The sequence below is a fragment of the Musca autumnalis genome, unplaced genomic scaffold, assembly GCF_047663935.1.
Source record: "Musca autumnalis isolate F117 unplaced genomic scaffold, ASM4766393v1 scaffold_3, whole genome shotgun sequence".
NCBI lineage: Eukaryota > Metazoa > Arthropoda > Insecta > Diptera > Muscidae > Musca > Musca autumnalis.
Genome location: NW_027411866.1, coordinates 46967179 through 46982772, shown reverse-complemented (window position 1 = coordinate 46982772; position 15594 = coordinate 46967179). Strand labels below are relative to the sequence as shown.

Below are 15594 nucleotides of genomic sequence, written 5' to 3'. Positions count from 1 at the left end.
GGTGCAAACACCGACAAATTTCTGGTGGATAGTTTTATATCCCCAAGAGGTATTTCCCGGGAACTCTCAGTATTTTGGCTACGATTTTCCCGAGAAACAATATCATATTTCCGGGAAATTAGGAAATATGTATTTACATTTATCACAACTGATATCACGGTGCTCTTGAATCAAATTTAAATGGAAGGTGCTTACACCTGGGAAGTTTTTGCGGATTCTGAAACTACAATGTTCATAGATGAAAAAAAATCAAAAAACAAAAAAATCGCCGGAGCGCTTTTTAAATAAATCGCGATTCAAGTTGACATTTTTAGGGGTTGTTTAGGTTTTCACGGTTTTGCTTAGAAATCGCAAGTCCTATCAAAATGAGACTGAAGAAAATGTTGTAGCTATGAAAATTCTCTACAAGATTGGCATTTACGGTATTTTCGTAAGTTTTACCATTTTTGAGATATTGAAGTTCAAATTAGAGTTGTGCAAATTGAACTATATTGAACTACCTAGTTCACAATCTAGTTCAATGGACACCGGTCGTTTCTTTGAACAAAATGCGTATACTTATTATTTCACGTTAGTTTGTATGATGTTACTCATACGTTTTTGAACTAGGACAATGAACTAGAGTTGTTCAAATTGGGACAATGCACTGACTGTATCGCCCCCTTATAAAACAATGTCATGAAGGGTACGCCTTAACTAACTTTTAATGAAAACCGCTTACACAGGGGAAGTTTTTGTGAATTCTGAAACAGCAATGTTCATAGATGAAAAAAATCCAAAAACAAGAAAAAGTCGCTGTAGGGTTTTTTAAATAAATCGCGGTCAAAATTCAAATTTTTAGGTGTTTTTTAGGTTTTCACGATTTTGCTTATAAACCGCAAGTCCAATCGAAATGGAGCTAAAGAAAATGTTGTAGCTGTGAAAATTCTCTACAGGATTGACTTTTATGATTTGTTCTCAGGCTGTGCCATTTTTGAGATAAAGAAGCTCAGTTTACATTTTTAGGTTTTTTTTGTTAGGTTTTCGCGATTTTGCTTGAATACGACAGGTATTATTGGCATGCGACCTGAGAAAATCTTATAGCTATGAAAACTCTCTACATGACTGGCCTATGTAATTTTTCCTAGGTTGTACCATTTTTTTACATATATAAGTTTAAGTTGGGAAATTGCAGTCATGACATTGTTTTATAAGGAGACGATACAGAATTGAATTGAATTTGAATTGTCCCAATTTCAACTTCTATATCTCAAAAGTTGTAAAACCTACGAAAACATCATTAAGGTCAATCTTGTAGAGAATTTTTGATAACTACAACATTTTCTTAATTCCTATTTTGATAGGACTTACTGTTTCCAAGCAAAATCGCAAAAACCTAAACAACCCCTAAAATGTCAACTTGAATCGCGATTTATTTAAAAAGCGCTCCGGCGATTTTTTTGTTTTTTGATTTTTCTCATCTATGAACATTGTAGTTTCAGTATCCGCAAAAACTTCCCAGGTGTAAGCACCTTCCATTTAAATATTGATATTGATATTGACTATGCCATGAAATTAGGAGATGACAAAAGATTTGGAAATAAGTAAATCGGTAAAATATTTTTTCAGAAAAAAAAACAAAATAAGAGCCGCACAAAAACATTGGACAATAACAACAAATTTTTGTCCTGCTTCAGAAAAAGAGAAAGAGTTTGTTCTCTTTTAAAATCCAGTTTTTAATCAATCCAAAGCATAATAAAATTTTTTGGCATTTTTATATTAAAGCTTCTACAATTGGTGGCGTTTTTTATTGGGATAGCTATTGCAATTTTGTTTATTCAAAATAGTCGGGCTTAATCCCATTGTTGATGTTTTAAGGTTTTAAAACAACTAATTTAGTAGTGGAGAATGTTTGGCACCAATGCTCCATTTGAGAAGCACTGGCACGGTTTGTATGTTATGTTGTGGCTGTAATAAACAGACCAACTAAAATGTTGTTATGTTGCCTTCGTTGTAATTCAACGACACATAACAGAGGAGAAGGTTTGTCTTGTGTTGCAAATACTTTCGTTGGGGTTGTGTGAGGTTGTCAAAGAAAAACTTCTCTGACCGAAACAGCCCGGTATACAAATATACACATCAAAGCAAAAATAATAACAACACGGTCATAATAAATACAAACTTCTCATTGATGTTTTTCTTTGGTCACCCTTATACTTCGAGCTGACGATTGATGTTTGGGTACAAAAAGTTTTTTGTTGAAGAAGTTATTGAAAAATAACTTCGGTAGAGAATATCCAAGATACAAGGGAACTGGTGAGATCCTGTGGCGAGGATCTTACCCTTTGGCGAAGAACGCCAAACTTTCTCCACTAATAAATTAGTTGTTTTAAAATATTAAAACAACAACAATGGGATTAAGCCAGACTACTTTGAATAAACAAAAAAGCTTCTACAATTTTGATCTTTTTATGTCTGATTTTCGTTTTTGTTCCTAATAAACGCACTTATAATTTAAGGACAATGCAAGGGTGGATCAGTAATTCAGTGACATTTCCAACGCCCGGTTCCATTTAGCACCATCTTAATTGTCCTAGAGTCAAATTTCCAGGGAGTCCCATCATTAAGTTCCATTCCAAAACATAGGATTTTCGAGGTTCATAAAATAGAGATTTCTGATAAATAATATCGTTGTTTGAGACAAATCTCTTTCCACCGAGCGTTTAATTTTGCTTTGAATAATGGAAGTGTTCACTGTGGACCAAATCCCGAGAATGCCAATTCTTAAACTCATCCATGCATTTTCCATATATTTTTTTACTCGATAAATCACTTTTTCGGGACTCAAATCTCTAAAAATTTGGGCCTCTATGTGTGAAAATTGAAAAATAACTATACCGAAAAGATTCAGGTGGAAAGTTGTATACCCCCAACGAAGACTAAATACCAAATTCCAGCAATTTCAGTGGTATAGTGAGGCTTAAGCCTTGAAAATTCAGAAAATTGGGAGGTACCGTTCAATGGGGGTTATATCGAAACGTAAACCGATGTTAAAAATTGCTAGCAGTATACTGATTTCTAAAGACGGACAGACGGACATGGTTAAATCGACTTAGAATTTTATGCTGATCAATAATATATGGGAAATGTTGCCAATTCTTTCATATTTCATTCCCAAATAATTTAAATTTTTCTTTTCGTGATACATCAACGATTTTTGGTACATAGGTTAAGAAAACATTCCCCAGTACAAATCCACTTGCGAGCAAATTTTTGGTTGTTGCGGACAAAAGTTATCGCGGTTTTACTTCTGCTTTAACGAAAAAAAAAAAAAACATTACAAAAGCGCTAATTATTTTAATGAACACAATTGTCACTAAATAGTTATTGCGATGGTATGTCACTGAGTAGATTGCATAATATTTGTAAAATGTTCCAAGGAACAGCGAAACATGAAACAATTAAACTTCAACATAATTATGAATGCGAGTTATGTGTCATTCCCTGCTGCTCTTCTTTGTAGAATTTCTAATCGTTGATCATTCAGGCCATATTAACAAATATGAAGATCGTACCTTGTATTATCGTGGTACCATCCATTGTGCAATTTTGTTGGCCCTAATTTTTTTCCAAGGAAAATTAATTTCTTTCCTCCTTTTGCCGCCATACGGAATGACATGTAGAGCAGATGATAAATTATAAAATATGATGATGATGACAATTTCAAGAAATGAAAGAAATCCGGTATTTGGTTAAAACGTGAAGTAAATGTACGCCATACTCACACACACACGTACACACAGAACATCTACATGTTTAACTTCCACTTGCTTGCATGTAGGTGCATCATGCTCTAGAAAATTCTTTTGACAAGAGGATATGACTTTAACATGAATATTGATGTAAACAATTGCTAATTAAATTAAAATTGAGTTGTTCAAACATATGGATGTGCGGAAGTGAATGTAATATTTTGTAATTCTTTCGTAAGGAATGGATTAATATGATGAATATTTTTATGGGGAAGAAGATGGTGATGCAATGGATAAATGTGTTTGACATTGCCCATCATTGTTGCAGGAGTTAGGTGTTGGCTGACAGAATTATGGGAGAAATAAGTAAATGTCATTCTCATTTACATGAGAATATCAAAAGAAGCTGAAAAAGTGAACATTTCCTTCACCGGGATTAAATCATTATATTGGAGCGATCAGCAGATTATAAAATGCTTTCAGTTTATTTTGTACACATTACACTTTGTAACAGTGAAGTTAAGTCATGGGGGAAAACAGACTTAACAATAATATGAGATTAAATCTTCAACAATAACGAAAACAAAAAGAAAAATTAGCTTAAATCAAATGTCTCCTGTTATTGATATAGAGCAATAGTGGCTTCGTACCGACAATTTTTAATCACATAATACTTAAAAATAAATAATTAGGGTTTTAAATACTTTTGTTTATCCGTTTTAGATGCTGTGGTTAGACGTGAAGACAAACAAACGGAAATTTAAATCGTCTAAAACCTGACTTAACATTAAATAAACTTATCAACATTTAACTTTTCCCATGAATTCAAGTCACGAACCCCTTTGAAGGATTATAAATGGTAATCCAAAAAATATCACTTTTTTCATACAAAGTGTGGTTGGAAGATGTAAAAGACAAACACACTTCCTTAGGAGAGTGATAAGCCGAAGGGTACTTCATTGTCACATTTGGGGATAAAATAAACATTTCTGGTGGTTTTGTTTTCTTTCGGAAGTTGTGCTGGAAATTTACATCACAAACCCATAACTGATTAAAATGTCTGGTAAATTGTTAAACCTTGTCAAAGCCTCTAGGCAAGAATGGCAAAGTGTCAAAATACTGAAGACTCCATGCCACCGATCTCCTTTGTTCAACTCATGAAGCCTTTGTAGATATTACCACAAAAATTCTAATCACGTTTTTTGAAATCGAAACACCATTTGCGTAACGCCTCAACCATTGACATTTAAATTAATTGACTTTTGTCGATTTCTCTTTTTGCGAGTTTTTATTGATAGAAGGACAAATAATGCAGAACAACATAAAAAGGTTTTAAGTGTATTTAGGAAAAAATTGGTAATAGAAAAAAATTAATAACATGTGACAAAGGCAAATGGTTTCTAAATATGGACTATAAAAATTAAAAAAAAAAAAAAAAAATAGTTGATGTCTAGAGTTGTGCCAAAGGAACTATATGGAACTATCTCGTTCACTTCGCAGTTCCAATGGCCCACATTTTTTCTTTGAACAAACTGCGTATATTTAACAGCACGCGTTACATTTCATGATGTTAATCATACGTTTTGGAACTAGTACAAGGAACTGGGAACTAGATTTCCCAACTCTATTGATGTCCTTCAAATGTACAGTTGTCCAAAATGAAAAGTTAATGGAGAATAAGAACATCTACGTGATAAAAACATAAGAAAGACGATATCATCCATTAATCAAACGTCTACATGCAATCAGTATTTGGCATTATTGCGAGAGGTAGTTATTTAAAATATTAAATTCCAATCGGAGTAGATCTCGATTCCAAAGGAAACTAATAATATCCAACAGATAGCGTAAGGAATCCTTAAGGATGCTATATTCCCACAATACTTGCGAATTCTATTCTTATTTTATTGTTTTATTTGCCTTCTATTTAATATGCTAAAGGGATTTGTAAGCTCTGAATAAAAATATGGCTAGACATTCATTCAATCATTGTCCTCCAATTAGAAACCACGAGTGGAAAAAAAGTCTCGGAAAGTGTTTTGCTTTATCGTAGCATTGCTTATGTGAGATAGCACATTTATGTATTTGTCACGCCTTTGATTTGAGCAATGTCAAGGTCCACCTATGTAATTATGTATATGGTATTCATATACAAGCACATCCATCCTGCATCAAACCACTTCCGACCAATATCTGACCTTACTTACAAATGTTGCTGTGCCACAGAGAAAATGTCGCACAAATGGTCAAACAATGATGAGAGGATGATTTAGTGGTAAAAGAAAGGTGATGGACAGTTTCATTATCAGATAGAAATCCTGGGTGGAAAGGGGAATAGTTGTGATTGTTGAAAGGGGGGTTTTCACAGTGACAATTGTTTTTTTACAGGTAACATTTTCGGCAATAAAAGGAAATGGGAATTATAGTCTGTTTATGAAGTGTTTTCATAGATGATACGATGAAAGAAATGGGTGTTCATATTTGACGCTTGACATATGAAAAGGGGTTAAGAGATAATTAATGACATTTTGAAGAGATTGAAAAATCAAAACATTAAAATATAGAAGCGAATGAGGATTTTGAATAGAAAGGTTATTTAAAATTTAGTTTTTAGATGAAAATTTTATTTAGCCAGGCTAAATGGCAGTATACCTATTGAAACGACGAATTGAACTTTTCCTTTAAGAACACTTACTTCAGCCAGGCTGAAATTAACTTTTCCTTTAGGAACATTTACTTCAGCCAGGCTGAAATGAAGTTTTCCTATATGAAAACCTTTTTCAACAGGACAGAATGCTGAAGGCTGAAGATCCTACAGAAACACTAATTTTAGCCAGGCTGAATTTAAGTTTTCCCATACGAACACTTATTTCAGCCAGGCTGAGTTTAATTTTCCCCACAGGAACTTTTACTTCAGCCAGGCAGAATTGAAGTGTTCTTATGGGAACGCTTATTTCAATCCAAACGAATTGAAGTTTTCCTACATGAGTACATATTTCAACCTACCAGAATTAAAGTTTTCCTGTGGGAACTAGGCTGAAGTTCCTACAGGAACACTAATTTCAGCCAGGCTGAATTTAAGTTTTCCAATAGGAACACTTACTTCAGCCAGGCTGAGTTTAAGTTTTCCCAAAGGAACTTTTACTTAAGCCAGGCTGAATTAGAGTTTTCCTATAGGAACTCTTAAATCAGCCAGGCTGAATTGAAGTATTTCTATAGGAGCACTTACTTAATCAAGGCTGAATTGAAGTATTACTATAGGAACACTTACTTCAGCCAGGCCGAATTGAAGTATTCCTATGTTGTTGTTGTAACAGTGTTTGTTATTATGTTTGTATGTACGTTCTTTTGTTCAATTTCCAGTTCCAGGAAAGCGGCTGCTTCGATGTGATGTAAGCACAGATCCACTGCAGTTAGATGAGTAGGTTTGACTGGGCAGTTGAAAAGGTGTTTTGGGTCGTGCGGGCCCATGCCACATACTGGGCAGATGTCTTACACGGCGCGGTCGATTTCCGCCCAATAAGAATTTAGGCGATTGCAATTTTGAGGAGTTCATTCACACTATAATTCTTAAGGCCTTTGCAACTGCATCCGTGGGAATACTATTTAAACCTGCTTGATATGCTTGTTGATCTAGGGGTTCTCTCCTGTATCGTTGGACCTCTCCCTCTAGAGCATGTATATCCTTCCTGATCTGCCTGAATGTGTCGGGCCTACCCACAAGATGTTGATTGGAATGGCTCACACGGTAACATCCAAGCAGGTACTGCAACGAAAGCATTTCATTGTGTTGCTTTACTGGAAGAATCTTTGCCTCCTCATGTAGATGGTTCACTGAAGATTTGAGGACTTTGTTTCTACTTTTCACTTTTTCGCAGATGGCTGTGTCGTGCGCGCACGACGGGAAAGTAGTGTCGCATGTAACCCCTAAAATTTTGGGGCAGTTTGTGGTCGGAATTCTGCTACCGTCGACCACGACATTCAATTCTCTTCCAAACTGCGCTGTCCATGTGGTGAACAGAGTGGCTGTTGATTTTGTGGCGTAAATCTGCATATTCCTTGAATGGAAAAAGGTGGTAAGATCGGTTAAATAGTTGTTCAGTCTCTCATAGATGTCATCAGGATAGGTACCCGACGCCAGGATCGTGCAATCATCCGCATACGTTACGATCTCGATACCGTCTGGAGGGGGCGGAATACAGGAGAGGTAGATGTTAAACAGTTCCGGAGATATGACACCACCTTGGGGAATTCCCTGCTTCAATCTACGGGGTTTGGACTTCTTGTTCCTGAATTCCACGTACGACTGGCGTCCACACATATAATTGATTATCCAACGTTTCAAGCTTGGCCGGAGGGTTGTCTGCTCAATGTCCTCAAACTCTCGCCCTGTCACTCTCGGGGTGCTCGACAAACTGTCGATTGATATAACTTGCGCACCTCTTCGGGTCAGTCAACGTAACGTCGCCAAACGTGACTGAGGTCCTATCTTCCCTTCGTCCAAGGTTCGAGAGTGACTTAACAGGTGGTGAACTCTCTGAAACCCGGCCAATCAGCTTTCTCATGATTGACGAATGTGCGGCGTTCAGAGGCAATGAAATCGGGTGGTCTGCTAATGGAGACAATTATGGGGAGATGGTCTGATCCAAGGGAAATGACGGGTTGCCAGGTAACGTCATTTGTCAGACCAGGTGACACGATGGTTATGTCTGGCGAGCTGCGACACTCTCCTCTAATTCTGGTAGGGGCGTCCTCATTGACCGTGCAAAACGTAGAGCTGTCAATCTGCTCAGCCAGCGCTGCACCTCTCTGGTTGTTTCCGAGGGCCGAATGCCACATCTCATGATGCGCATTAAAGTCCCCCAGGACCAGACGATTATGACCTTCCAAAATCGGGCTAATGTTAGGCACGTAGTCTGAGATACAGCTATTTCTCGGCGGGATGTATACGTTCAGCAACTCTATCTCGGCAGTTCCACACCTGACTGCTACCCACATACATTCCATGTACGGGTCATTAGAGTCAGGCTCAAGCGAGATAGGTCTGTATTGGACAGACTGGGGCCATAGGAAAGCTAATCCCACACCTCCACTTCTGGTGCGATCCGTCCTTAGCACGTTGTAACCATCGCAACGTTGTAAGCTACAGTTGTTGTTGAGCTTGGTTTCTTGCACCGCAGCGACCTTGATATTCCTCCGACTCATAAAATCTACTATTTCCTCGATCTTACCTCGGAGTCCATTGCAATTAAATTGCCAAAAGGATGCATTTTCCGGGATTGCGACAACAACGGATGGTGTTAAAGGCTGCATGTGCGGTTGTTGTCGAGGGGACTGCGGGGGAGTCTCCTATTCAGACGTCGAGGGAGTTTCGTAATCCGATGACGACTCATTGGGGACTGTATTCACACAGCATACAGCAACATAGTCCCTGTCGTAGTCCCTCACGTGGACAAGTCCAGAACAACCCCTTAAATGCACTCACTCCTGACATATATGGCATATCACCGAAGGCTGGATGTGGGTAAAGATGCGGATGTGACAAACCGAGCACAAATATATTGGTCCTGGGTTTTCCTCCGTCCCGGCACGGACCAAAAGGATTCGGAGCAGGCATTCCGGGATATGCTGCTCCCAACACAGAAAAACGAAACAAACACAAACATATATACACTGAGGTGGCAGCCGCTGGCCGGAACAATGATGTTGTGTAGTTCCGGGTCAATCGGGTACAAAGAACCCGCTGCCGTGGGATTGAAGTATTCCTATAAGAACACTAATTTCAACCAGGCTGAATTCACTTACTTCAGCCACGCTGAATTGAAGTAATCCCATAGGAACACTTACTTCCGCCAGACTGAATTGAAGTGTTCCTATGGGAACACTTACTTCAGCCAGGCTGAATTGAAGTATTCCTATAAGAACACTTACTTCGGCCAGGCCGAATTGAAGTATTCCCATACGAACACTTTATTCAGCCAAGTCAAATTGATATTTTCTTATAAGACCACTTATTGAACCCGGCGAAATTGAAGATTTCTTAAAGGAACACATACTTCAGACAGGCTGAATTGAAGTATTCCCGTGGGAACTTGTTACATTAAAATTGTTCTGAAAAGAAAATAAATAACATTTCCAAACCTGAATTGGTTTATCTCCATTTGCCATTAATGACTTGACAATTAGCACAACTTAAACTCCTCCATATTTTGTTCCTAAAGGCAAATCAAAAACTTTTACCTGTCAGCCACTCAGCCAGCCAGCCAGCAACAAATGGTTGCTGTCACCTTTAATTATGAAGTTATTATAAAATATGAAAATGAAGAAGAGTCAACAACAACAAAATCAAAACGACAATAACTTGCAACAACTCATGTTACTCATTTGTCAACCTCTTTTTCGTTGCAGGATTATCTACATTGTCATCATTGACTTGGTCTAACCGGTAGAAAATTATGTTCTCATTAATAACATCTAAATCAACGTCATCTCTGACTGTATCAAGAAGACCGACATACCATGGCATTGCTTTAGAATATTATAGCAGTTAAATGTCCGGTTGACAACAATGAGTAGGAGCTTTTAATTAACAATTTTTGTTGTTTTACATGAAGGCACAGACACCATTCAAAAACAGCGAACATACACCGAGCTGCAACGACGACCACGAAACCCACAATAACTGAAGCAACCGTGATAAAAGCCTCAAATCCCATTCGTTGAAAGTGGTCAGCTGTCAAAAACAACCACAACTACTTTTACAGGAGCAATGTTAGCACAGAAAGGTGAGTAAATGGATATATGAAGAGAGTCTATAATAGAAGTAAAATTTTGTAAATTAAAAGTTTGCTGGCTTAAGTTTGTTTATATGGGTAATAGGGTTATGACTTTTTTACAACCTCATATCCCTGTATCATAGCGTGATGAGTTTTGCCATAAGATTACATAAAATCTTAATTATAAGGTGATTCGGTGAAAAAACCTCACGCACAAAATGATTTTAAAATTTGAATTTATCAAAATTATGGACATTTTTTTGAAGTCACTGAAAACAGATATATAATTAAAAAAAAAACTTTTGAGCCACATGAGATAATTAAAATGACATAAAATATATTTCTCACTATTTTTCTTCAATTCTGAGAATCGTAAAAATGTCGTAAACGCTTTTATTCAAAAATATAATTTTTTCACAAAAAACAAAAAATTTAAAATTTTTTCAAAGTGACTTTTTTCTCGACTTTTTTAATATTTGAATGAAATAAACGTTATTATAGTTATTAGTAGGCTTATATTTATTCATTAATGCAACAAAAAATAGTTTTTTGAAAAAAATTTTTTTTTCATTTCATATATTTTTTCAAAAAATTATTTTTTTAAAATCGATTTGTGCGTGAACTTTTTTTATATTTCAATGGAATAAACGATAGCATAGTGATTAATAGGCAAAAGTTCATTCATCCCTGCTACAGGAAATCATTTTTGAGGAAAAATGTCAAAAAGTCATAACCCTAATGGGTAAACATCAAAGGGTTTTTGGGAAAATATTATTCAAACAGGGACATGATCAGGCTGTAGCGAGAAGCTTTTTACACCAACTAAAGCAGGAAGTCCTTCTATACGAGTCCTTATATTCGGTCCATCAACGAACTATGGAGTCTTCATAGACGAGCTGAAGCAGGGAGGCCCTGTAGACGAGCTGACGCAGAGAGAGTTATTCCTTATAGGCGGGCTTTAAGCACGGTAAGCTGAAGCAGGTAGTCCTTATATACGTTCGGAAGTTGTAGGTCCTTTTAGACGAGCTGAATAAGAAAGGAATCGTTGTCGATAAGTTAAAGCATTGAGCCTTTACAACGAGCTAAAGCAGGGAGTTTTTGTAGACGATCTGAGGTAGGGAGTCTTTATAGCAGAGCAAAGCTGGGTACCACCGTGGTGCAATGGTATGCACACCCGCCTTGCACGCTAAATGTCGTGGGTTCGATTCCCAGACCAAGCAACATCAAATTTTCAACGGTGGCAAAATACCCCTCAGTAATGTTGGCGACATTTCCTGAGTATTTCAGCCATGTAAAAACTTCTCTACAAGTGGTGTCTTTAAGACACGCCGTTCGGACTCGGCAATAAACAGTAGGTCCCATGTCATTGAGCTAAATATGAATCGGGGTGCACTCATTGATATGAGAGAAGTCTCCCTTGTCCCATCTGGGATGTTTGTGGAACAATTATTATTATAATGCTGGGAAGCTGTTTATATAAGTTTAGATGCAGACATTCTTTGTAGCGAGACCCTGTAAATGAGCTGAAGAAGGGTAGACGAGTTGAAGCAGAGAACCTTATAGACGAGCTATGTCTTAATAGCTTATTGAAGCGAGAATTTTTTATAGATGAGCTGAAGTAGGGAGTCCTTGAAGTCGAATTGAAGCAGAGAGTACTTGTGGATGAGCTGAAGCAGGGAGTTTTTATAGACAACCCGAAGTGGGGAGACTTCGCAGAAGAGCTGAAGTAAAACAAGTAAAAAGTAATTCAGTTCGAGCGGGCCAAACTTTTCATACCCTCCGCCATCAAATATTCTTAATTAAAATGCAACATTTTTTTCGACAACGGATGTCACAAATGCCTTAATTATCTAATCTAATAAATAATGTGTTCAATCAGATGGTGCCTTTATATGGGGGCTATATCAAAGAGTGGATCTATGTTGACAATTTTTGGTGGAAAATTTCTGTGACTTCAGGAAATCTTAAATGCCAAATTATTGGTAGTTCCGTCAAACAATGTAAAAACGAAAACGAAAATCGGGAGGTACCGTTATATGGGGGCTATACCAAAACAAGGACCTATGTTTAAAATTTCTGGTTGGAAACTTTCATGACTACAGAGAACATCAAATGCAAAATTTCGGGTAGTTCCGTCAAAAAATGTTGCCACAAATACCAAAAAATAGGGAGGTATATTATATTGAGGCTGTACCAAAATGTCAAACTACGGATAGTTCTCTAAAACAGTGTAGCTAAAACCCTCAAAATAATAACAACTAGTGGTGGAGGTAGTGCTTCTGCTGTTGCGGCAATTGGGGGTCTGTCAGTTGGTGGTGCAACATTACTTAGCTATGGCTTGGGACACAAACACCACGGACACCAGCATCCCCATCATTATCGTCATTCAATGACAACAAGCATAATATATTGCGTACACGAAGTTCGGACGCGACACACAATATTTGAGATGATCAAGTTTTAGAGGTGAGTAGTACCGATAAAGGGGAAACAAGTAATGTTATCGTAGCAACGGCATAGATGTTGGGGGGGAATAAAATTTAGATGCACATTTTTGTATGTGTGGCACACACACATCCCGAATTTACGAATGAAATCGGAAATAATCAGAGAAAACTTTTACTCAGGTACGTCAGTCAGAACATTGAAATATCAGCGAAAATGTTTTTTGTACAATAGTACAGAATCTGTACTACAGATGACAGCAGAACTCCTACGTACATACAACCAGAAGAAGTTTAATAATAGGAAATTGATAGCTGAAAACATTCAACTCATATGGATATAATGCAGATACGAGGGTTGCACAAAAACTATCTGGCCTAGGCAGCAAACACCGCGTGTTGCCAGGCGCCATTTGAAAAGTTCTTTGGACAGTTTGAGAGTTTTTCGCCTAGACGTACTCAGGATAGTCTGTCGTAATGGTATGTGATGTGTTGTTTACAGTGACTTGAAAAAATCACTTTGCAAACAAAAATGGAATTTACTCGAAAACATTTTCGTTCAAGTATTTTTTACAAGTTTTGACGTGGATAATCACGACAAGAATGAATCGATCAAATTAAATCTTTGTATGTCGATAAAGGACCATCCTATAGGACTATGAAAAATTGGTTTAATGAATTCAAAAACCCAAGGTCGTCAGGGTCGCACAAAATCTACCATTGTGCAAGAAAAGAAATATGCCGTGCGTGAACGGATAATGCGATATCGCCGAGTTTTATACCGTGAGATAGAGGCATCTTTGGGCATTTCCTCCACCAACTAATATTTGATATTGGATAAACACCTGGCCGCAAAAATGGATTTTTCTCGTTAGATCGCTCAAAAAAAGGCTCTTATGGATTGTTTCGAAGAAATTGTGCATAAAATCGATCGCGGTGCTTCGAACGACGTTTATAAATAAGATCGTCACAGACGACAAATCAAGGATCTATGCTTAGGAGCCCGAAACAAAGCAGGAATCGGCCGTCTGGGTCTTCGAAAACGAGCCAAATCCAACGAAAGTTGTTCATGTAAGAATCAAAAATCAGGGTCCAATAGAAACCTCTATTTCGCAATGCTAGAATAGCTGTCAAATAACTGCTGAAATCGCTTTTAATAAAGGTCAAGGGACCGATGAAATTCGGTCACTATAAACGATAGGGTTTATAAATGATATTAATAAAATTAGATGGATATACACAAATCATATATAGAGATATTTGCAATAATAATTGGCACAACTAAATATCTTCGTAGGTACGTATTACAGAAATATAGTTATGAAGTTTTAAAAATAAAGTCAGTCTGTAACATATTCTGAGATTATAAGTTTTCAGAGCTTTTTAGTTAAAACGCTTTTGTCGCTGATGGCACATGAAACTTGGGTTCTGTTTTATTCACAATTTTTCCTTTACAATTGTTTTTTAAGAATATCATTGATGGTAATGTATGCATCAGTATCTTTAATGTGTTGTGAGGAATGGGAATTTAGACAAATGTCTCTTGAATCATTGAATGGACCATTAACAAATCCTGCATAATGAAAATAATTAGCAATAACAGAAGACATTGCATTTACATAGGCTGATGAGCTTAATTAACTTGAGACTATATACTATGAAAATGATTTTTTGGCAACTTAACTAAAACAATGTTCTTCTACACTTTTCACCCACTAGATATTCAGGAGTACGTCAAATTATTGGCATTGAAATGGTAAAGGAACCACGTCTATGTACATCATTTGGCCAGAGAGTCCTAAATGCGTTCATCACCTGCGAACTGGCAATTTTGGTAAGAAATTATATATTTAATTGCGTCTAAATATTAATTTAATTATTAAGTATGTGTGTGTTTGTTTATAGAATTGCTGATGAAATTGGAGATCCAGTTTCAGATCGACACTGTTGGAACAATTGATGCTGCAAGAAAAGGATCTCAAAAAATGGAATTGAAACTACATAATACATATGTCTTGTTGGGCGAAAAAGTGACACTTATGCGCTAACGTATTTGTTTTCGCGTTTCTATAGTTTACAAGAAAATTAATAAAATTAAATAAAATGCGTTTCTATTTTTATAAATCGTCAAAAATTTTAATTTGTTTATTGTGTTTTATGTGTTAATCGCGTTTTTTGCATGGTGTGCAACATGAAAATTTAGATGAAATTGAATCATATGCTTTTGTTGGTAAGTTAAATTGGACCTCCTACATACCTGATACCCTACCGATCTGCCAAACTTCTGGTAAATGCATTCTTAAGAGATGGGAATTCCTTGAAATCAGTACAAATTAAGCTACGCATTCGTATGGGAGCCGTATAAATGATCCTCAATTTTTTATACCCTCAGCATTTATGCTAACGAGGGTATATGGGAAATGTTGCCAATTATTTCATATTCCATTTCCAAAAAATTTAATTTTTTCTTTTCGCGATTTCGATTTTTGGTACATAGGTTAAGAAAAAATTCCCCAGTACAAATCCGTTCGCGAGCAAATTTTTGGTTGTTGCGGACAAATATTATCGCGGTTTTATTTCTGCTTTTAAGAAAAAATTATTTTAAAAACGCTAATTATTTTATGGAGCACAATTGTCACTAAA

At 36.7% G+C, this 15594-nt stretch overlaps 1 long non-coding RNA gene across 1 annotated transcript in view; it reads left to right on the top strand.

The window, feature by feature from the left end:
• LOC141397842 (uncharacterized) overlaps positions 1-15085 on the top strand; it is a 71113-nt gene extending 56028 nt beyond the window's left edge. The window contains exons 3-5 of the long non-coding RNA XR_012411527.1: positions 10140-10516; positions 14671-14785; positions 14857-15085. This is a non-coding gene — a long non-coding RNA (uncharacterized lncRNA). The remainder of the gene's footprint in view (positions 1-10139; positions 10517-14670; positions 14786-14856) is intronic.
• Positions 15086-15594: the final 509 nt, after the last annotated feature.